This window comes from Anolis sagrei, chromosome 5 (genome assembly GCF_037176765.1).
Source record: "Anolis sagrei isolate rAnoSag1 chromosome 5, rAnoSag1.mat, whole genome shotgun sequence".
NCBI lineage: Eukaryota > Metazoa > Chordata > Lepidosauria > Squamata > Dactyloidae > Anolis > Anolis sagrei.
The window spans coordinates 138,390,642-138,418,460 of NC_090025.1; the positions used below are offsets into that span (position 1 = coordinate 138,390,642).

At 40.3% G+C, this 27,819-nt stretch overlaps 1 protein-coding gene across 1 annotated transcript in view; it reads right to left on the reverse strand.

Moving 5' to 3' along the window:
• Positions 1-9,275, reverse strand: part of SLC38A4 (solute carrier family 38 member 4) — a 44,502-nt gene extending 35,227 nt beyond the window's left edge. The window contains exon 1 of the mRNA XM_060777562.2: positions 9,170-9,275. The gene's annotated coding sequence lies outside the window, so the exon portion shown is untranslated. The remainder of the gene's footprint in view (positions 1-9,169) is intronic.
• Between the last annotated feature and the right edge of the window lie 18,544 nt (positions 9,276-27,819).

Genomic DNA, 27,819 nt, shown 5'->3' on the forward strand with positions numbered 1-27,819 from the left:
AATTGGCTGAGTCTATGAGATAATCATTGAAAAACTATAGCAAAACCTGCTGCAGAATATCCCACAAAAAAGTTTCTACAATTTAATATACTTTTAAAATGATAGAACCAATTAGGAAATGACATTTATAACCCAGGAACAAAAATAATGTTATACATTGTAATATGATGGATTTCAACTATGGGAATGTGCTACTACCACCAATAAGCACAGACTAGTTACTTTAATTTAACCAACCTGTAATGGGCTCTTAATTTTCATATAGTTCTGACTCTGAGGTGACTTAAAGTCAAGGCGGTCTGCAATCCAAAGTACACTTGCTAGGGAACTATGGCTACCATGATATTTGCACTGAACTTTCCCCCATGATTGGGTGCCTCTCAATTACACTCTAAGCTCACCCCTGCCTCATTGTTAAGTGCCATGACATAGTCCTGTAATTGAGTGCTTTTTAGTTAATACTGGGTATGAAGTATCTGTAAAAAAATACAAAGCACCTTACTCCCAACTGTGTAACTACAGAACTGAATTTTGAATACCACATTAGGTGTAATATCACTGTGCATAGCACATTGTGGGGACTTAACAATGGCCAAAATAATATTGTTGTTATTGTTATGTGATATCAAGTCAGCTTTGACTTATGGCAACCCTACAAAGGAGAGACCTCCAAGAGATCCTATTATTAACAGACAGATCTTGCAACTCAGGGGTGTGTTTTCCTTGGTGAAGTCACTTCTGTAATGTGGCCTTGCTTTTTTCCTACTGACTTCCACTTTGCCAATCTTTATGAACTTTTCCAGTAAGTCATGTTGTCTCGTGATGTGTCCAAAATGTAACAACCTCAGTTTATTATTTAGGCTTCTAGGAGTGTTCAAGCTTGATTTGCTCTTGGACTCCTTTTATTTTTGTTAAGCAGTCTGTGCTATCCACAGAACTCTCCTCGAGTACCACATTTCAAATTAATTGATTTTCTTCCTGTCAGTTTGCTTCTTGTCTAGCTTTCACGTCCATACACAGAAATTGAAAATGGAATGGAATGGGGTGGTTCCGATTCTGATATTTAATAGTATAGATTAACACTTGAGTATCTATTATTATTATTATTATTATTATTATACTCCACTTTATCTCCCCAGGGGCCTTCTGGTGGCACAGTGGGTTAAACCGCTGAGCTGCTGAACTTGCTGACCGAAAGGTCAGTGAGGTGAGCTCCTGCTGTAAGCCCCAGCTTCTGCCAAACTAGCAGCTTGAAAACATGCAAATCTGAGTAGATCAGTAGGTACCACCTTGGTGGGAAGGTAACAGCACTCCATGCAGTCATGCTGGCCACATGACCTTGGAGGCGTCTACGGACAACGCTGGCTCTTTGGCTTAGAAATGGAGATGTTCTGTTCCTGGTTTGATAGCGTTCTTTCCTGTTTAATTGTGCAGTACTTAACTTTGACAGTTGTTGTTATACTCCAGTTGTTGTTATACCCCCAAGGTCAGACACGACTAGGCTTAATGTCAAAGGGAAACCTTTACCTTTTTCTCTCTCCAAAGTGGACTCAAAGTGACTTGACATAAAAGCATGAATATACCATTTAAAATATACAAAAATGTAAACATTAAAATAGAAGTAAACACAAGCAGCATTACAGAATTCCACAGATTTTTTCCAAGTCTTAGTTTTTTCTGACTTCTTGACTTCAGTCCCTATTTTTGTTTATGACTACCATAAATGTTCACCAATTCTTATGTCATCATCGCCCACTTTAAAATTATATACATCTTCTATGGTTATTATGATTGTTTCTTACAACTACTACCAACATTAAGTTATTTTTAAATATCCATTACTTAAAATGTTTTGGGGGATTTGGGGCGACTTCCTATAATTTTTAGATTACAAAACAGTAGTAATTTAAATAAAGCACAACAAAGCACCTTTTCATTTTCCTTTTACAGTAACTTTTCTGAAACTTTATTTTGGGAGAACACTTACAGAGCAGAGATAGTTGTTTCCTGACAAAGTTGTGGCTTCTCGTTTTCTAGAAATTAAGCAATTGACAGGCAGGCCCCTTGTATGGAGTATGAGCCATAGTTCTGTACAGAGCTTGGAGAGGTTACCTTTTTTGCACCTCAACTTCCTAAATCCCCCAGCCAGCACAGCCACATGTCAGTGCTTTGCTTAAAGGGCAGAGCCCATACTTTATATGTCCAAGGATCAGTCAATGGGCTGGGATGAGAAAGACTCTTCCCTGAAGCCCAGAGAACAATTGGACTGCAGCTAGTACAGAGCTAGACTGATGGCCGCTGGTATGGTTCATTATTGAACAGCTTCCTGTGTTCCTCTCTACAGGATGCCTCTGTTTACAAGAGGGAGAGAAAATCCTCCTGCAAGCCAGACAAAGAGTTTCAAGGGAAACAACTACTATGCACACCATATTAATTAAAAAGGTACCACTGTATTGCTCACAAAGCCCTGGAAAACTGTGCTTTAAAATTAGGTTTGTTTGAATGCACCAGTTCTGATACCTAAAAATACAATGAAAATACTCATACAACTTTATTCCAAGATAGCTGGTCAGTGTGGTACATTGGTATGAACACAGTACTACAACTCTGGAAACAAGGGTTTGAATTCTCACTCAGGCTCCTTCTTTCCACACAGATGTATAAAACACCACATTTTCTGCTTTGATTGGACTATATGGCAGTGTGGACTCAGATAATGCAGTTCAAAGCAGATATTGTGGGATTTTCTGCATTTATATTCTGAGTTATATGGTTGTGTGGAAGGGCCCTCAGTCATGGAGGTCAGCTCTCTCAGCATTAAAGGCAAAGGCCCTCTAAACAAAGCTTTCCAGGAAAACCACATGATAAGTTCACTTTAGGATTGCTATAAATTGGAAACAACTGGAGGGCACAAGATTCCAGCTCTTCTCAAAGGCCCTTTCTACACTGCCAGATAATCCAGGTTATCGAAGCAGAAAATCCACATTATCTGATTTGAACTGGATTAACTTTGTCTACACTGCCATATAATCCAGTTCAATGCAGATAATGTGGATTTTTATACAGCTGTGTAGAAGGGGCCAAAGATGTCATAGTTCAATCTTACAGTCCATGCTTTATATGCAGGCTGGTTCCAGCTATGCTGGGCCTGCTGGTGCTTTTCTATACCAAACAGAAAGACATTGATGCTATTAACAGGTACAAGAGCACTCTCCTTGATTCCTACATGAAAACCATCCTGATGAGCAAGACGAAACTTGAAAGACTCTAGACTCTAGCAGACCTGAATAGTAAGGATCAGTATCTGATGAATAAAAGACTCCAGAAGGCTCCTGTTGCTCAAAATCCACAAGACTAGACTTGAAAGATCAATGGCTTGATTTAAAAGTTTGGTTAGATAACAGGAGTTGCAGTAACACACTAGAAGAAGTAGGAAAAACGTATTATTTTTCTGAGCTCTGATATAACTTTCTGTAAGATGACTTCATGTGATCTTGAAAATCCAAGGCCCCTTCTACACTGCCTATAATCCAGGTTATCAAATCAGATAATCCACATTCTCTACTTTGAACTGCATTATGTGATCAGATAATCTGGATTTAATATGGCAGTGTAAGGACCCTTCCACATAGCCCTATATCCCAGAATATCAAGGTCGAAAATCCCACAATATCTGCTTTGAACTGGGTTATCTGAGTCTATACTCAGATAATGTGGGGTTTTCTGCCTTGATATTCTGGTATATAGGGCTATGTGGAAGGGCCCTAGTATCTGAGATCATTGAACTCAAGGGATGTCTTAGAGCCCCTCCACACAGCCATCTAACCAGGAAAATCAAGGCATATAATCCACAATATCCGCTTTGAACTGGTTTATTTGAATCCACACTACCATATAATCCAGTTCAAAGCAGATAATGTGGGATTTTATTCAGCCGTGTGGAAGGGGCCTTGGGGACTCTCTTTGATGAAAGAACTGAGACTAGGTAAATGACATTAACAGCAATTGGGGAAATCAGTGACTTAGGTCCCAGCTACACTGTCACATAATCCAGTGTACAAATAATAATAATAATAATAATAATAATAATAATAATAATAATAATCCCATTGGTGGCAAAAAAGCCAATATGATTTTGGCCTGCATCAATAGGAATATAACGTCTAGATCCAGGGAAGTCGTGCTTGGTTAGACAACCCCTGGAATATTGTGTCCAATTCTGGGCACCACAAATGAAGAGATAGTGACAAGCTGGAATGTGTCCAGAGGAAAGCGACTAAAATGATCAAGGGTCTGGAGAACAAGCCCTATGAAGAGCAGCTTAAAGAGCTGGGCATGTTGAGCCTGAAGAAGAGAAGACTGCGAGGAGACATGATAGCCATGTATAAATATGTGAGAAGAAGTCATAGGGAGGAGGGAGCAAGCTTGTTTTCTGCTGCCTTGGAGACTGGGGCGTGGAACAATGGCTTCAAACTACAGTAAAGGAGATTCCATCTGAACATTAGGAAAAACTTCCTGACTGTGAGTGCTGTTTAGCAGTGGGACAATCTGCCCTGGAGTGTGGTGGAGGCTCCTTCTTTGGAAGCTTTTAAACAGAGGCTGGGTGGCCATCTGTTGGGGGTGCTTTGAATGCGATTTTCCTGCTTCTTGGCAGGGGGTTGGACTGGATGGCTCATGAGGTCTCTTCCAACTCTATGATTCTATAATAATAATAATAATAATAATAATGATGATGTATTGTCGAAGGCTTTCATGGCTGGAATCACTAGGTTCTTGTGGGTTTTTTCGGGCTATAGGGCCATGTTCTAGAGGCATATTATTATTATTATTATTATTATTAATAATAATCTTTATTTATGCCCCACCACCATCTCCCCAAATGGGACTCGGAGAGGCTTACATGACGCCAAGCCCAATGATACATTACATCAACATAAAATATAAACAACAAAATAACATCACAATAAAATAAATAAATAAATAAATAAACCGATCCAGTAAAATGCAGATTATGTGCTTTAGACTGGATTATATGGTAGCGTAGACTCATATAATCCAGTTTAAATCTGATAATCTGCATTCAAAACGAAGATTATATGGTCAGTGTAGATGAACCAGGAGGAGGAGGGAGATCTCCTTTCCTTTCTAGGCTCATGCTTTGTGTGGAAGCAGCATCTGCTCAGCAAACCCAGGAGGGAGGAGCGTCTCCCTGGAGGAAACGCAGGAAAGGGGACGGTGAAGGTGGGAAGGTGGGTGGCCCCCTCCCCATTTCATTCGTCTGAGGGGCGTCAAACTAAGGCTAAACAGCGGGAGGCGTGCCAAGGCAGGTTTGCCTGGCACTGAGCTCCGAAAAGCAATAGAGCAGCAAAAAGGGGGCAGTAGGCTGTTGCTCAAAGCCAAAATCCTCTTTGACAGCTAGCTCACACACATACCCCCCTTGCACAGGCTTGTAGCCGGGGAGGGGAGCTTGAGGGGCTTCAGCCCCCCCCCCCCGAAATTCTCAGGGTGGTCTGCGAGAAGGCCTTACTGGTACATTATTTAAACTGTTATGTTTATTCATATCATGATCTGATCACCATGCTCAATATATCCCATATGCATGGGAGTATTAGGATAACAATACAAAAGGTTTGCTAGGCTAGATCCTCAGCCCCCCCCCCCCAATCAAATTCAGCCCCCCCCCCGGAATCAAACTCAGCCCCCCCCCCCCCCAAATCAAAATCCTGGCTACCGGCCTGCTCCCCGAAAAAGACCATCGAACCCAAGTGAACAGGGAGGGAGAGCATCTACATAGTAGAATGAATGCAGTTTGATGTCACTTTAACTGCCCTGGTTCAATGCTAAGGGAGCTGTGGTTTTAGAAGCTCTTTAGCCTTCTCTGTCAACGAGGGCAGGTGCCTCACCAACTACAACTCATAGGGTTCCATAGCATTGAGCCAGGGGAAGTGCAGTCCAACCTCATTCATTCTTCAGCATTGATCAGTGAGGCCCAAACGCCATTCATCCAGGTGCTTTGGACTTCAACTCCCAGAAACCTCAGCTGCCTTGGCCAATGCCCAGGACCTCTGGGAGCTGAAGTCCAAACAATCTATAGATTATGTTCATCCGTATTTCTCAAGCTCTGCTCCTCCAGGTGTTTTGGACTTCAGCTCCCAGAAATCCTAGCCAGCTATCCAGCTGTTATGAATTGTGGCAGCCGAAATCCAAAACATCTGGAGGAGCAGAGTTTGAGAAACACTGATGTAGATGAAGCTTGGAACTCCCAGAGTCAACCTGGCGATCCCTAGCCAGGTTGACTAGGGATCACAGTCCAAAAGAAAGAACTCATTCTGCCACTTTCATAGAATCATTGGAAGAGACCTCAAGGTCCAACCTCATTCTGCCTGGCAGGAAAAGACAATCAAAGCACTCTTGACAGATGGCCATTTAGCCTCTCCTTAAAAGCCTCCAGAGAAAGAAGAGTTCACCACACTCTAAGGGCCTTTCCAGACAGGTCCTATATCCCAGCATCCGATCCAAGGCTTTCTGTTTATCCTAGATTATATGGCAATGCGGACTCATATAATCCAGTTGAAATCAGAAAACCTTTATATGTACAACACACATATATGTACATTTATATGTACTACATACATACATACATATATATGTACCTTTAAATGAACAACATACATACTTATATGTACTAAATACACATCTATGTACATGTATGTACCTTTATATGTACTACATACATATATATGTACCTTCATATGTACTATTTAAATAGAAGACTGTGACCCTTTAAAGAAAATATATTATCTGAGAAATGATTCTGGAATGTTAATAACTGGAAAGTATTGCACTGTATGCAACAAACACTTACAAATGTATGTCTATTTGAATAAATAAATAAATCTGAAATAAATAAATAAATAAATAAATAAATAAATAAAATCTGGGATTGGATACAGGGATAGAGGGCCTGTCTGGAAGGGCCCTATGACAGCACATTTCAGTGATTGCCAGGAAGTTTTTCCTAGACTGGATCTATACTGGTATATAATTCAGATTATCAAAGCAGATAACCTGCATAATCTGTTTTGAATTGGATTATATGAGTCTACACTGGCTTGTGTAGCATGCAGCCCCCAGTGGTGCAGTGAGTTAAACTGCTGAGTGGCTGAACTTGCTGACCAAAAGATCGGCGGTTCGAATCTGGGGAGGAGGGTGAGCTCCTGTTGTTAGCCCCAGCTTCTGCCAACCTAGCAGTTTGAAAACATGCAAATGTGAGTAGATCAATAGGTACTGCTTAGGCAGTAAGGTAACAGCACTCCATGCAGTCATGCTGGTCACATGACCTTGGTTGGTGTCTGTGGACAATGCTGACTCTTTGGCTTAGAAATGGAGGTGAGCACCACCCCCAGAGTGGGACATGACTAGACTTAATATCAAAGGAAAACCTTGACCTTTTTACACAAGCATATAATTCAGGTTATCAAACATAACCCACATCATCTGTTTTGAACTGGATCACATGAGTCTACACTGCCATATAATTCAGATAGCCCACATCATCTGCTTTGAACTGGATTATATGAGTTGTTGTAGGTTTTTTCAGGCTATATGGCCATGTTCTAGAGCAGTGGTTCTCAATCTGGGTTCCCCAGATATTTTTGGCCTTCAACTCCCAGAAATCCTAACAGCTGGTAAACTGGCTGGGATTTCTGGGAGCTGTAGGCCAACATCATCTGCGGGCCCCAGGTTGAGAACCACTGTTCTAGAGGCATTCTCTCCTGACATTTTGCCTGCATCTATGGCAAGCATCCTCAGAGGTTGTGAAGCCTCACAACCTCTGAGGATGCTTGCCAAAGATGCAGGTGAAACGTCAGGAGAGAATGCCTCTAGAACATGGACATATAGCCCGAAAAACCTACAACAACCTCAGAGGTAGCCCGGAAAACTTACAACAACCCAGTGATTCCAGCCATGAAAGCCTTCGACAAAACCTACAACAACCCAGTGATTCCAGCCATGAAAGCCTTCGACAATATATGGATTTTATGAGTCTATGCTGTTATATAATTCACATTATCAAAGCAGATAACGCAAACCATCTGCTTTGAACTGGATTATATGAGTCTACACTGTTCACCAGTTCAAAGTAGGCAATGGATTTTGTATGGCAGTGCAGAAGGGGCCCTAACGTTGAGGTGGGATCTCTTTCCTGCAGCTGGAACCCATTGCTCCATTGTTAGCAGCAGCAGAGTATGCATGCCCAGCGTGGAACACATCTCACCATACTAAAACAGTGGATGTGGCTCTTAATGAGACATGCCGCATTATCACGGGGTGTCTGCGCCCTAAACCACTGGAGAAATTACACTGCTTATCCGGTATTGCACCACCTGGCATCCGCCGGAGACATCTCCAGCTCATCCCCTGTTTGGGTATCAGCCAGCATGCCAACGACTTAAATCTAGACATAGTTTTCTAAGATCTACAGAGACACTCGCTGGAACACCTCAGCAAGCGAGAGTCCAAAAGTGGCAGGCTCAAACCCAGCACCTCAACCAATGGCTGATACCAAATGAGAGACTCCCTCCTGGGCACACAGAAGACTGGGCGACTTGGAAGGCATTGAACAGACTGCGCTCTGGCACCACGAGATGCAGAGCCAACCTTCAGAAATGGGGCTACAAAGTAGAATCCTCGACATGCGAGTGTGGAGAAGAACAAACCACTGACCACCTGCTGCAATGCAACCTGAGCCCTGCCACATGCACAATGGAGGACCTTCTCGCAGCAACACCGGAAGCACTCCAAGTGGCCAGATACTGGTTAAAGGACATTTAAACAGCTACCAAACTCACAAGTTGTGTATTTTTCTGTTTGTTTGCTTTGTTCTGTTAGACTGGTTGTTCTGACACGACAAATAAACAAATAAAGCAGCAGCAGATCAGCCTGGGACATCCTTTGAAAGACGGGACGGGACGGGCAGGCTTGGCAAAGGGAGAGCAGGGCTCCGTCGGGGCTTCCCTCCGCCTCGCCTTCATTGGCTTCGAAGCCTGGCCCGTCCCTCCTCAGAGCGGGAGGGTTTGAAAGGGGATGCCGCAGTCAACGTGCGAGGCACAATCTCAAATCCGAAGGGAGGAAAGGGCAAGGCCCACTCCCTCACACACTGACTCACCTGGGCTTGGGGCCACTGCGAGGCGCGGGAGGCATGAGGCGGTCTCTGTCGCGGTGGCTGTGTCTTCGTGAAGGGCTGAGGAGAAAGTGTGGGCTCTGGCCCGGCCAGCCTGGGCTCCTTCCTTGCCTCAGCCTGCCCCGAAGGAGGAAGAGAGTGGAAATTTCCATCATGTGACCAGGGGCCGCATGCATCTCCCCTCGCCGCCTCGCCGTCCAGAGCCAGCCCTCCCGTGGAGGAAGCGGCCACCCGCCCATGGCAAAGAGAGGGCGACCCAAGAGAGGAGGGCAGGCAAGCCCAGGAAAGGACGCGGAGAAGGAGGAGAGGCCTTGGCTCAGGTGCGGGGCTCACTTGCCCCTCAGGAGGGGGAATCTGCCAGCATGCAGTCCTCCTCTTTTGGGTCTCTTTAAAGCGGGATAGAAACCCATCGTCACCAACATACAATAATGCCTTCCTGCATAGGTTATCTCAAATTCTGTATTAATTATGAGGAATTAATGCAATCAATGGAGGCATTTATGAATCCATCTTCTGTCCAGCCAATGCATACATCTCTTTCTTAAGGGGAAAATCCAGAAGGCCCCCCAAAGAATGGGCAGTTTCAAAAGCAATCTTAGGCTCCTTCCACACAGCTGTATAAAATCCACATTGAACTGGATTATATGGCAGCGTGGACTCAGGGATCTTCCAGACAGGGCCTCTATCCCCGGATCTGATCCCAGATTGTCTGCTTTAAACTGGATTCTATGAGTCCACACTGCCGGATAATCTGGGATAAACAGAAAACTTTGGATCAGATCTTATGATATAGTGCCTGTCAGATAACCCAGTTCAAAGCAGGATTATCTGCCTTGATATTTCGGGTTATATGGCCGTGTGGAAGATCCTTTAGGCCCCTTTAACACTGCTGAATAAAATCTCACATTTTCTGTTTTGAACTGGAATATATGGCACTGTGGATTTAGATAACCCAGTTTAAAGCAGATATTGCGGAATTTTCTGCCCTGATATTCTGGGATATAGGGCTGTGTGGAAGGGCCCTAACAAGACTTTGAGAAAAATCACATCATTGCTTGCAATCTTTCCAAACTTGATGCCCTCCATATAACTTCCAGCCAACACACAAACAGTGTGTTGTTGCCATAACTCACAGAAATAATATATATATATATATATATATATATATATATATATATATAAACTTTTCATCTGTGATGTTGTTATATAAAACAGTTGGTCCAGGCTGAAATGAAGATGACAGGAATAAGAAAGGGAAAGATAGCAACTTACATGTGTTGTTTTCTTTTGATTTCTTATTCCTGTCATCTTACATATGACTGTGTGGAGGGGCCCTATAAGATCACATCCCTTCCATACAGAAAATCCCACAATATTTGCTTTGAACTGGATTATCTGAGTCCTCACTGTCATATATTCCAGTTCAAAGCAGAGAATGTGAGATTTTATTCAGCTGTGTGCAAGGGACCTAAATGGCATTGGCATTTTCTCACCTTTCCCAGTCAAACTTATTTAACTTTCCAGGGCTCCTGTAGAACTAATGCCAAAACTGATGTACAGACAATATGGCTGGATATTCTGTGGGATATGTGACTGTCTCCAACAAAGGGTCATTGCCTTGTTGTGGTGCTGGAGTTTGAGTGCCTTTGATGATGTCATGAGTGAAACCGTGACTATACTTCTGATGGCAAATATGGCATGTTAACCAAATTTGAAATGAGTTGTATTTTCTCTCTCTCCTGCCCTCTCTAATATTCCTAATGGCATCTCTAGGATATTTGCTTTGTTTCCCTGGGAACAATGACACCACATTCTCCTCTCTGCTATTACTGCTTCCCCAAGCTGGAGAGAAAGAGAGACAACAAGCACTACTTGTCAACAAGCACTACTTGTCATCCAGACGACCAACCTCTGCAATCAGACCCTTGGAGATGAAACTCTTCAATATTTGGTAGATGAAAACTTTATACATATGCAGACAGGCAACATCAGAGTATGGTTAAGACAACAAAAGATATTAACGAGGAAGATCATACAAGATAGAAGAGACTGTAGCAGATTTCTTTTGCCAGAGCCTATTGGGAAGAGCACAATTGTGTCCTGCACGCTTGAGTGAATCAAGTACAAACTATTAGAGGAAGAAAGTGGGATGAGGAGAAAGAAACTGACATTTTAAAAACAGTTGAAAAAAGGGATGACAAGGTTTAATTGCAGTTGTTCCTCTGTCACCTAGCAGTGGAGGGTGTTAACACCCACAGTCTTGAGAACCCATGTCTAGGCTACTTTAAACCACATCTGGAATACTCTGTTATTGTGGTCTTCCTATAAAAAGGGAAACTGTGAGAACTGCAATGCTTCAGTGAATATGAGGAGCTGGTGCAGCTCATCATGGTTTTGTTGAAACAAGTATTTTGCTACCTGCAGCTACCCATTATAAGTATTCCAAGTTTAAATGCTGTTCCAAGCAAAGCCTTTGTTCTGTGTGAAGCGAGTGGATCAGAAATACTTCTATGAAAAGGTTTTAAGGTTGCATTTCTGTTTTGTTTTATGCTCACATAGTTTAGATGCAAGTCCAAATAGGCTTGCGGTGGTGATCATATGCTTCTTCAGCTGCAGGCACTTCATGTTGCAAGCACTTCCTGTATGCTTTCTTTTCCAGGTTTCTTCCATTCTCAGTGGAATGCTGTTGTTTGAAGTGAGGGCATCTCCAGTGACTGCGGCCACCGAGAATGAACACAGAAAGCTCCTGAAACTGGTTAAAATCACATGGTTGCTTTTCTTTGTTGTTGTCTCCAAACATTCTTCTGAAAGTGTCTGAAACAGAATCTTACATGCTCATTATTGAGAAATCTCTTTTGCATTTATGTAGCAGGTCGTGGCAGTAACACCACTACTCTGAGGAAAACTACTGGATGTCTAGTAACCCAAGAGAAGTGGAACCTATGAGTAAGCAGGTTTATTATATCAGGAGATTATGAGGAGCAGTTGGCTGAATTATTATGGCAATTGTCCCTAAAATTAAGTGGATGCAAAATTGGGATGCCTATCTCCATATTTTTCATTCTTCTTGGCAAGAATTAATAGTTTTTATCTTTCTCTTCAGTGCAAGAAAATAATTATATTTGTATAGTTTTCAAATACAGTTTGGGACTTGTTACGTGCAAAAAAGGAGTGCAATATCTGCTGTGTAAAAAAACATGTTTTCCAATCACAAAAGGGCATTTTCTGCCCAGAAAAGTTAATCTATGAGCATAAAATGCTGCTTTTTGTACAAGAAGCTTATTCTTGTATAAGGCAGTGATATCTCCGGCCCATCCTCTGTTTGGATATCAGCCAGCATGTCGATGCCTTAAGTCAAGAAATACCTTTCTACGATCTACAAAGATACTTGCAGGAACACTTCAGCAAGTGAGAGTCCAAAAGTGGCAGGCTAAAACCTAGAACCTAAATCCATGGCTGATACTGGATGAGAGACTCCTCCCTGGGCCCACAGAAGACTGGGCAATTTGGAAGGCACTGAACAGACTGCACTCTGGCACCACAAGGTGGGCTACAAAGTGGAGTCCATGACATACGAGTGTGGAGAAGAGCAAACCACAGGCCACTTACTACAATGCAGCCTGAGCCCTGCCACATGCACAATGGAGGACCTTCTTACAGCAACACCAGAGGCACTCCAAGTGGCTAGCTTCTGGTCAAAGGACAATTAGTATAATGCCAAATATTTAACTCTGTGTTTTTAAATACATATTAACTATTCTTTCAATTCATTTCTCACACAATAAAAATATCCTTGTTTAAAAATATTATTTTGTGCAGAAATATTAATTTTGAGCTATTTTCAGCATAAAAGCTACCAGTTTCTACAAAAAGGTGTACATTTTTGTACACCCTAAGTCCCAAATTTTCAAATTCCTTGACTTGTCTAGGATTACATTCACAAGAGCTCTTGACATCCAAGAAACCTGTTTTTCACCATTCTTTTTAAAACAAAATTTCAATTCCTAATGCACAGTGGATGAATGTTGGACTTAGACTAAGAGGACATGGGTTCAAATCCCTCACAGGGATGCTATAAAGCATTGTTTTTTTCTTGATTTCTGGTATTTAGAATCGAACAAACATCGTAATAATAAAACATGTAGGGTTCGATTTATATCAATTCCTAATCACAAAATGTTATTTAGACTTGTGAGTGTGTAAGGAATGGAGTTAGTAGCATACATTTTCATAGCCTGGGTACTTCTTCAGAAGCATGCTGTATGAAAGTTTATGCTCCCAATTTCATTTTCTCAGCCTTTAAGGTGCTACATGATCAATTTGGATATTTATATTCCAGACTAACATGCTACGTCTTATCATTCTTCTTATGTCAAGTTACCATTCCTTAGGAAAGTTACTTCTGTTAGTACAAAATGGTTCAACAGCTTCCCAATTCTGGTAGTCACCAGCTTTGACACTCAAGGAGCAATCATCAAAACTGTTTCCTATGAAGGTGGAAAAAATTACCCATGTATGTGTTTCTGTGCCTATTTCCACATGATCTCCTTAATCTTTCTCCCCGTCACTTTTGTCCCGTGTTTTCTGCTTGCCCAAGAGCAGTGAAGACTAGATCCAGCCTTTGTTTTTTTCCATGTCACACTTGAATCCCGCTCGGCAATTGAACAGGATGATTCACTGTCCACAGCCTCTGTTTCAGGAAGCTAGGGGTTGCCCAAGCATGCACCTAATTCATTCTTGTTAGATGATTAAACTTACCATCGTGGAAGTCTAAATTCCTTTGGAAGTTCTGAAGGCATGAATTTACTTTATGGCTTTTTCACTGTGTGGATAGCAGGCTTTGTTTTTTTCCTAGACAGTTTCAGTATCATTGTGACAGAATGCTCAAATTAGTTTGGTTCAATGTTTTCCCTTTTTTTGAAAAATACCTTCCATTCCATCCATTGCCAAACACAAAATCTTAACATTGGACCATCTGTCTGTTTCTCTTTTTCTATCTATATATCCTGTTCTTATGTTTTCTTTCACTGCTTAGACAGAATGACTGTCAGCTTTAGGAAAGGTTCCAAACCTTTATTGACCTTTTATTGGTGTTTTTCCAAAAGTCTCCTGGGTTTATGACACTATTAATCCTACTAGTTTTTCTGTATTTCAAGGTGAGCAAACAGAAAATCCATTAAAGCAGGAAAAACCCAATATACAGAAGTATATCATAAAAGCTATAGTTTCTTTTAAAGACAATGCTTTCTATGCAACTCAAATAGTAAAGAATAGCATTGTGCAACCTATAGATGTTTACCCAGAGTTTAGACCTATTAAATTAAATTATTCTTAATCCTGAGGTAAATGGGAATAAGATTATAACTTTAGTGAATTCTGGTTTGTGTTCTACATTTGTTCGTATAGTATCTTTTTTGATGTTTACTTCTAACTAACCTTGCTTTGGTGGTTTATTATATCTTGATTGTGTCATCTGTTCCCCTGTCATCTGTTTTCTGACATTTGTCTTGCACTCCATTTTCTTCTAACCTGCCTTAAGTTTTTTAAAGATGAAACAGCAGTGGTCCAAACATCCAGAAAGTATCAAGTTAGAAATATTATATTTCTTGCAAATAATCATTTTCACAGTGGGTTGCTGTGAGTTTTCCAGGCTGTATGGCCATGTTCCAAAAGCATTCTCTCCTGACTTTTCACACACATCCATGGCGGGCATCCTCAAAGGTTGTGAGGTCTGTTGGAAACTAGGCAAGTGAGGCTTATATATCTGTGAATGTTCAGGATGGGAGAAAGAACTCTTGTCTGTTTGAGGCAAGTGTGAATATTGCAACTGGCCACCTTGATTAGCATTGAATGGCCTTGCAGCTACATAGCCTGGCTGCCTCCTGCTTGGATGAATTCTTTGTTGGGAGGTGTTAGCTGGTGCTGATTGTTTCCTGTTTGGAATTTCCCTTTTTTTAGTATTGCTTTTTATTTACTGTCTTGATTTTAGAACTTTTTAATACTGGTAGCCAGATTTTGTTCATTTTCATGGTTTCCTCCTTTTCTGCTGAAATTGTCCACATGCTTGTGTGTTTCAATGGCTTCTCTGTGTAGTCTGACATGGTGGTTGTTAGAGTGGTCAAGCATTAATATGTTGTGTCCAGGTTGGTTCATCAAGTGCTCTGCTATGGCTGACTTCTCTGGTTGAGTTAGTCTGCATTGCCTTTTATGTTCCTTGATTTGTGTCTGGGCGCTGCATTTGGTGGGGCCTATGTAGACTTGTCCACAGTTGCATGGTATACGGTAGACTCCTGCAGAGGTGAGAGGATCCCTCTTGTCCATTGCTGAATGTAGCATTTGTTGAAGTTGTTGGATATTTTCACAGTAACTAAGGCTTGATCATAACACAATTGTACTATTCTTTTGACTATAATGTATGTCTGACCTCTTGGTATGTATTGTACCACAACAAAATAGCTTGTAGCATTATGAATATACTTTTCTTTAAAAAATCACAGTCTGAGTAATGAGAAAAGAGATAATTACTTTTTGATTCTTCACTACAATTCTGAGCCAGAATGAAGAAGCCAAACTGCAAAGCCAATGGGAAAGAATAATAATAAATCAAAGTCCACTGTCAACTGATTAAAGAAGGACAATACCCATGCATATGTACATGGAGTTTAAAAAGATTTTGTGGAAAAAAAGATGCTAAATAAAAATAAAAATCTGTTCAACGTATAATATATATTGAATTCCAAAAATAAAATATTTTATGTAAAGATTCAGAATATGGGACATTTTGTCAAGAAATAGCAGTTTCAGTAACAACTTTGTACAGTGTGCTCAACATCACAGAAAGGAAAATAATTGACTGTCACCGTCTATACTTAATGACAAGTTCAATCAATTGAAATAATTTTTAGATTCAGCTCAATTTTTTAGCTACTTTGAATATTTAAAATAGATTCTTTCCATTTGCTCCTTGACTTGGTTAACTATAATTTGGGGGGGGGGGGGGGACGGGACCCTAGAATAGTGCAGTATATTTTCAAATGTAATGCTAATGTGACTGTGGAATAAAGTTATTTTCAAGGCTTTCAAACAGAACTATTTTCTGAAGTGAAGATGTAATAGAAATGCATAAAATGAACAATTTGAATGTTGTGAAGAATGCAGTTTTGTTAAGAAATGCTTTAAAAGCTGCCTGGTCTTTTTATTTTCTTTTAGTTACCTAATTCTCTGTCTCAGCTCTTTGCTATTTACAAGCAAAAAGTTGTTTCCATGACTGCTGTCCTTACAAATTCACCCTGAGTTTGGAAAGTCAACAGTGATATGTTTTTGTTTTTTTGAACTCATGCCAGAAACAATATATGATGGCGAATCACTATCAATTTAGTCTTATAAAGCTGTATTGTTTCTGCAGGATTTAGTAGTAAAAACAATTGAATTTTTTAACATAGTAAGCAACATTGTTGCACTTAGGAAGGAGGATCTCTGATTCTGCCGTGCTCGTTGGTGAACTTTGCCAGTGTACAAAACATTTAAAAAGAAATGGTACAAAATAGTATCCCATAGAAACACGTACCTTAAAATACTAGGAAGTAGAAATGGCCTCACATAAAAGTTAAAATTTTACATGTTCTTTTTACATTATGAAAGGATCATAGTGAATAGAAAGAAAGTTACATTATCTGTCTAATAAGTTTCTAGTTACATTCAAAGTGATGTGCAGCAACTTTAAAGACCATTTTAGACATTTTCATGCATTTTCTGGGGATTTTGTAAACCACCTCTTCTAAGATTCATTTTGTAAAACAACAACACTATTTCAGATAATAATGACAACATATTGCTCTTTGCACACTAGAAGGAGTATAGGTTGAATGTCATCCCAAATACTTGGAACCAGAAGTGTTTTGGATTTCAGTTTTTTTTAATTTTGGAAAATTTGTAGATGTATAATGTGATATCTTGGGGATAGATCCAAGCCTGAACATAAAATCCATTTTTGTTTCAGATACACCTTATACACATAGCCTGAAGCTAATTGTATATACAATGCTTTTTAAATAATTCTGTGGTTAAACAAAATTGTGTACCCGGAAGCTAAGATGTCACTATATCAGCTGCACATGTGGAGAATTTTAGATTTCTGTGTAAAGGAACCTCAACTTATAAATTAATAGACTCTTCTTCTTACTCCATTAATGTTGATAAAATGTATACAGGTAGTCCCCAAGGTACAAACAAAATGTGTTCTGTAAACTTGCCCTTAAGTTAAATTTGTATGCAAGTTGGAACATGTACATTTTAAAAGTAACTCCAACCATACACACATGTGTGTGCGCACACACACACACCCTTTGGATAGCATTGGGAAAGGTTAACACTCCTGTGGTGTTTGTTTTGCTGTTTGTGCCCCTGTTCAGAAACCACCCCCTTATTCCCCCCCCCCCCTGTGATAATTGGATTTTGAAGAAAATGAGTTTGTTGTGGAAACATGGATTGGTGATAAAGCTTCAGTGGAGACACCTTTTCCTTACGATAACTCTTTCATGAGTAAATTTCTCTTCCTAGAGGTAGATTTCTCTCACTTCCTGTAGTCTCATCCCTGCATTATGATAGATCTAGTATTCTGTGTAACTCTAGCCTTAGCAGTTCATGGTCTGCGCCAAAACCTGCTCCTGGTTTTCTTGTTTGCAGAGAGAATGGAGCTTCTCCATCTTCTGCTTCCATTTTGTAGTTTATCTGATTTCTATATAGGCCATCATGTGATGTCCATATATACAATCACCTCTTTGGTTGCCTGAAGAATGTGTTTGCAACAAACAAACTTGGCTTCATAAAATTCAATCAGTTGCTCTTTTGCCTCATTTGTTTATCCTAGATAAAAATACTTTATTTTATTGCTTTTGTATTCAATTGCTTGAGTTTATCAATATGTCTTTTTTCCTATGTGACCAATTTCTTCCAGATTTGCAGTGTAGAATCTTTAAAATTCTTTCTCTTCTGCCTCTATAGTTGAATAATAAACTCGGATTATAGCACCATTGATAGGTGTTCTATGAAGTTTTATTGATAACATTTGGTCAAACCTTGAAAGGGGGGGTAGAGGGAGGAAAATCGCTCCTGCTCCCCCTTCTCCTGGCACATCATTTCTACATGTCAGGAGAGCTGTGGTAGCTCTCCAATGGAGGCTGGGTAAGTACTTTTCTTTTTTAAAGGGCTTTTTGGGGTCTTTTGGGGAGGGGGTTAGAGTGGGAAGTTCCAGGAGAACATTTGGATACCCACCTCAGAAAGGGGCCCAGGAACATTTGCTTTTTAAAAATGTGAATGCTCCTGCGATAATGGGCTGTGTGGAAGCGCCCCAAGTTGACAAGGACTGTAGCTTTAAATTTGTCTACATTTTTACTGCTAAGGTGTTATCTTTTTCTGATTTGATATTTTTATTCAAGTTTTGTTGAAAGAAAATAATGTTTGTGAAAGAAAAGGAAAAAACTCAATTTACATTGAAAGTGGGAGAACATTGACAATATAGTAAAGTAGGGGGAAAAAGAAAGAGGGGAGAAAAAAATTGTCGACATCCTACTTACTTTTTTATCACAATATGCTGAGTTTCTGAGCTACCTGCCCTTTCTCCTAATTTAGAAGGAATAGCAGACAATGATAGCATTTTATCTGACTAAAGAGAACACTTAAACAAACAAAATATGGCATATCTGTAATATCTTTACGATTGCAGGTACACGAAAAGCACCATAAAAAAGGAAATGTTGATAACCTTGAAAGAGATTTCTAGATATTGACTGAGATTTTAATATTGGGCAAGGAACAATCCACAATGCACAAAAATCTTATCGTATCTTATCTTATCAAATGCAGTGGGTTTTTTTTAAAGAAAACCTGCATAGGATTGCATTATAGGAGTGTAAACACATTGCTCTCCAGCAATGTAAATAATACATGTAGTACACTTTTGTTGTTAGTTTCATATCCATTACTGCCAGTTTAGAATACTGATTCTTTGAGCATACTTCAGAGGTAGATTTACTGAAAACAGAGACAAGAAATAACTATGTTTCTCACATTTCACATAAGACATTCCTTCTGAGGCAGGTGCTTAGTGGTTTGGAGTTCCTATAGGACAGAAGAGAGTCTGATTCAGAATGGTACTCAGAAGCATTTCACTGCGGTCGTAAAGCTAGACAACATATGGCCTGCATGCAGCCTTCCTCACACCCTGCTCCCCCCTTAACCTAGTATTATAACAAAAATTGCATGCTATCCCTCCTAGTAGTCAGTGGCTATACCAGCTGTAATTACACCCACTATGTGAATTGTGATGTCATTGGTAAGGTGTGGTGGTCACAGCCTATGACTGACAACTACTAGAAATAATGTGGAACAGCCATATGTGCAGCAATGTCAGTGATGCAGAAGAGTCTGCTTTCACAGCAGGGAAAATGTCTAAATACATGCAATAACCTTATCATACTAACCTCAAAGTATGCAGAAGACAGACACAATCAAGATAACATGGTTGAGTTGCCATCTATAAACAAGTTAAAAATAGTGATCTGTCTACAGGTAGCAAACAAAGGACCGAAATGGGAATGTTCTGTATTTTTAGGGAACATACCTTTGAGGACCAGTCCAACCAGAAGGCAGAATGCATTGGCTGTCTCAGGCAGAGGTAGGATAGGGAATGGCCAATGGAATATTGTAGGATTGAGCCGTGTATGCCATATGCACCGTCTAAGCTAACATGCTGCTTTCAGGTTCAGTGTATAAATGCTTCCCTGTTGTCATGTTGAAGTAAGAGTTAACTGACCATCTGGAAGGTTTTTATATATGAATACTATCTTATTCTTCACCTCAAGAACACAGGGTTTTGGATCAGCTCTGGAAAAACACAATACCTGGAAATAGGCTAATTCTATTTTGATTTTTAGCTGCCTAGTTTTAATGATGGGAGTTGTGCAGCTCTTCAGATGTTGTTGGACTACAAGTCTCATTAGTCCTATACAGTGTAGGCAATGAGATCTTGAGAATTATGGTCCAACAATATCTAGAGAGCCATATAATTGCCACTCCTGCTTTACATTATTTCAGGTTTTGAGGCTGAAAAATAGAAAAACGAATGTCTCATTTCTTTAAGAACACAGTGAGTTGCTTTAGTGTTTTTTTGTAAGAACAATGAGTTTCAAAGGATGGGTTTCAAACCTTACTTCGCAATAATAATTATGCCATTATTCTTTCAGACCTTTTCTTCACAATATGGTGAGAATATTAGCTCATGTTAACTTTGCTGAATGATGTAAGTGAGGTAGAAATACTAATTGTGCTAAGGGCCATACATGTTAGACTACAGTGTCCATAATCCCTGAACACTGTGCCCAAACTCTGGAGGAAGTCTGGAGGAAATTCAAATCCCATGAATTTCTTCTGGAAGATCTCAGGACTTACTGACACTTAGTCTGACTTATTTCGTAAGGTTGTTGTGATGATAAAGTGGATAGAAAGAAAGTTATGTCTGTTGCCTTGAGTTCATTGGAGGAAAGATTGCAAATGACACTGCATAACAAAATAAATAAATAATTGTGTTTTTTATCAGTTTCTTACCTTGTAATAGTAGTAGCCGCAAAGGAATAGCAATGGCAACAGTAACATAATCTCAATTGCCATTTGTTGAGCCTCACACCCAGAATGTAAGGATGTATTGTAACTGACATTGTGTTGCCTATGTACATTACAATGGGTTGTGCCCTCCAAGTTCATCCTGAAGTTCTGGAGATTCCTTTCTTTTAGGTTTTCATACAAGAAACTTTCACCCCTGTCTGCAGATGTCAGGGTGCTGGTCAGTTTACACAGTAATGAGCTAAATGGACCAATGGTCTGACTCAGCATATGGTGCCTTGTTATGTTCAAGTGAGTTATTCATAAACTCATATTTTTCACATTTACTTATTCATAAATATTAACATATTTATAAATATCTGGCCTCAGAAATTTTAGCTCTAAGCTTCATCTTATTCATTGAATCATTGTGGCTTGCAGCATTTGATGTTTGAAATAACCCAAATACATTTATTTCTGAAGTTCAGACTGGGCAATATAACAAGACTATAATAATTATAAAACTTTATTTATATCCCATCCTATCTTCCCGTGGGGACTCAGGGCAGATAACAACAAGCTACAGCAAACATTCTATGCCGTAATGTGTTAACAAAACCAAAACAACCAAAACCACTCAAATAAGAAAAGATATCCAACATTCACATCAAAGTGACAATAAAAGCATTACCACAAATTAAACAATAACACAACAGATGTACATTATCACACATAAAACACTTAAAGGGATAAAGCATTAAGATTAAAACTATTAAAAGGTATAAAATTTAAAAGTCAGCATTGCCAAAATATCAAGCCATTTCCTTTCCATAGTGCCTGTGCTAGAAATTCTATGCATTCTCATCTCTATGGACATGAAGGCATAAAAAGTTTTTAATTGTTTCTTTAAAAAGAGTAAGAAAGGGTCTAGTTTCATCTCCTTGGGAGGGAATTCTAGAGGTGGAGGGCAACAGCCTCTGGAGAAGGTCCCCTCTCACATTTCCACCAGCTATGCTTGAGATGGGGGTGAAACCAAGAACAGGGCCCCATCCGCCGATTGATGTGCCTGGGCAGGCTTGTATGTGGAGATGTGGTTAGCCAAATAGTCTGGGCCTGAACCATTTCAGGCTATAAAGGTAATGACCAACACTTTGTATTTAGCATGGAAGCAAACTAGCAGCCAGTAGAGCTGCCGTGGAATGGGAGTGGTTCTCTCTCTGTACGGAGCCCAAGTATTAATCTGGCTGCAGATCTCTGCACCAACTGAAGCTTCTGAACTATTTTCAAAGGCAGCTTCATGTAGAGAACATTACAAACTTCCAAATGGGATGCAACTAAGGTGTGGACTACCATGGCCAGATCTGGCACCTCAAGTTACGGGTGCAGCTGGTGCGCACGCTTTGATGGTACAAAGGCACTCCTGACCACCACTGATGCCTGGACCTCCAGGTTCAGCGATGAGTCCAGGATCACCCCCAAGCTGTGTACCTGTGTCTTTAGGGGCAGTGTAACCCTATCTAACACAGGTTGTATCTCTATACCCTGATCTGCCTTCTGACTGACCAGGAGCATCTCTGTCTTGTCAGGATTTAATTTCAATTTATTAGCCCTCATTCAGTCCATTACTGACAATAGGCAGTGGTTGAGGGTCAGGATGGCATCCTTGGCTTTTGGTGGAAAGGAGTAATAGAGTTGAGTGCATATATATGACACTGAACTCCAAAACTCTGGATGATCTCCTTCAATGGTTTCATGTAGATGTTAAACAACATGGGGGACAAAACTGAACCCTGATGTACCCCACAGGCCAGGGTGTTGGACAGGAGTCACCCAGCATCACTTTCTGGGTATGGTCCTCCAGAAAGGACCGGAGCCACTGTAGAGTGGTGCCTCTTAGCCCCGTCCTAGAGAGACGGCCCAGAAGGATACCAAGCTTGAAGATATTGAGCACTGCTGCGAGGTCTCAGAGAACCAACAGAGACACACTCCCCCTGTCTAGCTCTCTTCATAGATCATCTACCGAGGAGACCAATGCTGTTTCTGTTCCATGGCTGGGTTTGAAACCAGATTGAAATGGATCCAGATAATTGGTTTCATCCAAGAAACTTTGGAGTTACGAGATCACCACCTTCTTCAGAACCTTGCCCCAAAAGGGGAGATTTGAAATTGGCTGGTAGTTGTCTAATTGAGTGGGATTCATTGCTGATTTCTCTAATAGATATTTTACTGTGGCCTCCTTAAGCCTAACTGGCATTGAGCTTTGTGCCAAGGAGGTGTTCACTAGCACCTTCACCCACCCTGCCAGTCTTCCTCTGGCCTGTTTAATTAGCCAGGATGGGCAAGGGTCCAGAGAACAGGTGGTCGCTTTCATTTCTCCCAAGATCTGGTTCACGTCATCAGGCTGTATAAATGGAAAATAATCAATTAAAACATGGCAGGCAAGAGCAGTCACATCCACAGGGACTGCATCAGTACTGGCATCTAAGTAAGAATGGATATATGACTTTAAAAATGTCAGTTATCTGACTTACATACAAATTCAACTCAAGAACAAATCTACAGAACGTATCTTGTTCGTAATTTGGGGACTGCCTCTATATTGCATTTTATCATCTTTGTTTTTATTTGTGATTGTTCATTGGAAGATAAACACAGGCATAATGTATAAGCCTGTTTACAGAGGCACATATTTCTAAGGAAAACCCATTTAAGGCGAGAAAACCTTTACCTTTTATGTCCAGTTTGCTGCTAGAATTTGGTGGAAACATAATCATGATTCTGAAATGGGACCTAATGCAGGTTGGATTTTGACAGGGAAATCATGACCACTATGATAAAGAGGTATCAAACCCCTCAAAACATACCCATAGTCACTTGGTACTAGTTTACAAGTACAATGTGTAACACATCTTCACGAGAAGGGTAAATGTACTTGTTGAGAGCAACAGCTGTCATAACTTCAGATTGTATTTAATGCACAGCGCACAGCCAGCAGGATGGCCAAGTATTTATTTTTTAATGAGGGACTTCTTCAAAACAACCAGCATGCCTGTTTATATAATCTGCAACACTGACCTTGTGTTTGGACAAGTCTGAATGAGAAAAGCTGCAAGCTGTCACTTCTCAGTGTTGAAGCATTAATGTGATGGGTGATGATTTGAAAGGTTGCTTCTCCCCGGATACCACTTCAAATGTGAAATGATGCTGCAGAAGTGAATATTCTAGAGGTGTGATGCACCTTATGGTAATTCAAGCAACCATATGCCGCAGGCTGCAAGGTGGATGCAAATTTTGTAATGTGAAATATGGTGATGGAGAAATAGAAAGAAAGGGAGGCCACCTGGTACACACACTCTTTCAGATACCTGAGCTACCTATCACTTTAATACCAAACTTTGAGTAGATCCTTAGAGCAATCTTAGAGTAAGGGTGTTCCTTGGGAAATTACTTATTGAAAAGGCGCAGACAGTTGTGCCGCCCTTCCCATAATGCTTTAGCTCTTGCAGGCATATTGGTCAACTTTTCAAATGATTGGGGATTAGCCTACAAACTGCACTTCACATCTTATATGCCAAAGTCCTAATTTATCATGAATGTCATACTTCAACATATGATTATAAGCTGAGTTGTCACTTCCCCTTCCCCATTCTTGAAATGGTAAACAAAGTGCCATCTTGAATTACTGGTTTTGCCTGTTTTTAAGAGAGATAAAATACTAGAGGGAGAATACATATTTTTTTTTACAGGATCTCCTTTAAAATGGGTGCAAAAGGTCAATGGACAAGATTTTGTATGCCACATGTTTACTCTAGTGGTGAGCCATCCAATTTGATTCTTTTTTTAAAAAAATAGCTAAATTCCTTCTAGAATCCTGACATTTCTTTAGGCTATTTTTTATCATGTCAGAAGTGACTTGAGAACATACTGCAAGTTGCTTCTGGGGTGAGAGAATTGGCCGTCTACAGAGATGTTGCCCAGAGTATGCTTGGATGTGTTACCATTCTGCTGGGAGGCTTCTCTCATGTTGCTGCAAGCTAGAGCTGATAGATGGGAGCTCACCCCATCTCACAGATTCAAATCAGCAACCTTCAGGTCAGCAGTCCAACCAGCACAAGGGTTTAACCTATTGCGCCACTACAGCTCATAGTACTAAGTATATTGTACACTTAATACTGTGAAGCTTGCTTCTGAGTAAACATAGATGGGATAAGTATTCTTATGTAAAAGAACAAAACCAAAGAAGCAACGTAATCCTTGTATCAAACAAGCCTCATTATTTTGCATAGAATGTATTGGTGTGTAAAATAACTGAGTTGAGGCAAGGAACGCTTTAAATTTTTTTATATTTTTCCACCTGAATTTTACATTTACACTTATATGCTACCTTTGGGATGATGGGTTATAAAAGAAAACCAGCAAGACATTTATTTATAGATGGTTGACTCTGGAAATTGATCTTGTAGGCTACAGTGCAACCAGGAATTGTTCAGTTTCAATGAACAACTAGGAAGCTATAGAATCCAGCATTTGACATTCCAACTAAGTCCAAGATAGGCTTCCAGTTTCTTTGTGACCATAAATTATTTTTGAATAAAAGTGTGATCTTCCCATTATGTTCGTCCAATAAATGTAAAAGTCTGGGCAGGAGTATTAGTGAGCAGCACCCCAAATGAAGTCTATAACCATTGCAAATGCGTCATTGTGTAAAAAAAAAAAAAAAAGGTCGCGGAAGTGCCAATTGAACATTGTAAATTGGCATGTCTCACTTGTGTAACATCCACTTGGATCTTTATCTTTGTAAATGGCAGAATGACTACATTACTCAGAATTCTACCATGATAGTCCAGAGAAATGGATGAAGAGAATGATGGAATGGTGGACTGGAACAAAATAGTGACTGAAAAGAAAATATAGTAGCAGATGGCATGTAGTGGAGTGATGAAAACACGGTGCAGGAAGTTTCAGATTTGCTTTTGGAACTGCTGCAAAATGCGTGGGATTCCATATTCTCAAAATGTGTCCTTTCTCACATGTTGATTCTGTTGCTACAGTGGAGTAGTTCCAGTTCTTAGATCTTAATTCCGATCTGGAACTTGGAAGCACAGTCTATCAGGTTATATGTAGTGGGCCCACACACTTGTAATCTCTTTATTCATTTGTGGTAGTTTGAGAACACTGTATAAGAATTAAGGCTTTAATTCTGTCGGGACAGCCCTTACCATTAGGCAGACTGGTGATGATTAAAAAGGCTGTATTGCTCTCCTCCTAGTACCTGGTACCTGATCTCAGGTATCAGGTACTAGGAGGAGAGCAACACAGCCGTTTTGATGCTTCCACTGGACTTTCTGACTGTTCCCTTCTGCTACAACAGGAACTGCATATGGCATATTAACCTGAGATGGCTAAGCACACCTGCTATTTCTGCTGGTGGTGTTGGGGGGATCCCATCCTACCACCTATACTGAATTTAGTTCAGCAGTCTTTCTGACAAGGATGACACCATATTTGAATCCTTCTAGATTCCCAGGGGTGATAATGATATTTTGCACAATTATTTGTTTTTCACTTAGTTGCTCCCAAATGCTTTCTAAGGTCTCACGAGGACTCCAAATATGCCTTCAATTCATTTGGAATGGTTTGCAGATTTTAAAGGCAAAATGGATGTGTGTGTGTGTGTGTGTGTGTGTGTGAGGGAGGGAGGGAGAGAGAGAGAAAGAGAGAGAGAGAGAGAGAGAGAGAGAGAAGGTGGGGGGAAGATCAGTTATAATGGGTGGTGCAGTGTCCCTACAACTTCTGGGGGCTAATGAAGTACTCCTAATCTTCTACAATTGCCCACCCTTGTTCTTCATGAAAATGGCCAGACCTGGATCAAGATACTTAGTTAACTGAAGTGGAACAGAAAATGATGCCCTCCTTCCCCCAAATCACTGTAAAGATGGTTATATTATTTGGCACCTGAGGCAGAAAATTTCACAAGTAACGTTTCTGCATAATAACCATACCATTCATGAAATAACCATCTGTTGCTTTTGCATAGCATCCCCATCCCCAGACAGCTGCTTGAGCTAACATAGCCAGTTTCTCTACATGCAGAGGAAAAGAGAGTGACACAGAGAAAGAGGGAAACACTAAAAACATCCAAAGGAGAGTCACAGATCTCTAGCCTATTGTTTAAAAAATGATCAACATATTCTAGAGCATTTTGTAAATCTATCTTCAAGGGCAGATTGTGGAGAAAGAGAAACCACATTCAAAATAGACAACTGCTTCAATTTTTCTCTACAAGTGGTTTGATTATTTTTTCCCTTATTGTCCTTATTCTCCCTTCCCACTTTGTCTTCTCCTTTTCAGCGGTGGTTTATTTTTCCTTCTATTTTTTTTCTTTTTTGCTTTTTATCCCACCCCCCTTTCCCCCTTCTTCTTCATCTTTTTATCCTAACCTTACTCCCATTCACCTTCACCCCACCCACTTCATCCCTTACTCTTTCCCCTTCTTTTCTCCCTTACCTACTTTTTATCATTGTATTAAAAATTCTCAATAAAAACTAAAAAAATTAGACAACTGCAAGTAGATTGACATACAGCTATCACCAGAAATGTGAAAAGTGCAGCAAGGAATATTTGAATTTCTAAGTTTATTATCAGTTTTTGCTGAACAAAGCCTCTTTTGAGGAAGACCTCTATGACACCATCTGAGTTGTATGATACCACAGAGCCGCACACTCCTGAAGATCTTGGACCCTTGGAGAGGAAGTGGCAGAATCCCCTTTCCAAGAGATGGGGAGCCCAAATTCAGGAATATCACCCAGTCCTTAAAATAGTGGCATGTGGAAGCAATGTTTCTGTTTATTCAACAATATGCACATTGCAAAGGAAGATTCCAATGGAACAATTCATTAGGAACAAGACCCCTCCTCATATGGAAAACTCTTGACAAAGAGCCTAAAGCTAAGGGCTGATTGAAACTTGAGGTACTCAGTTTTGTATGCCATAATCGCCTAGAATGATGGTGGCTTTTTATGTCAGAAGATTGGCTG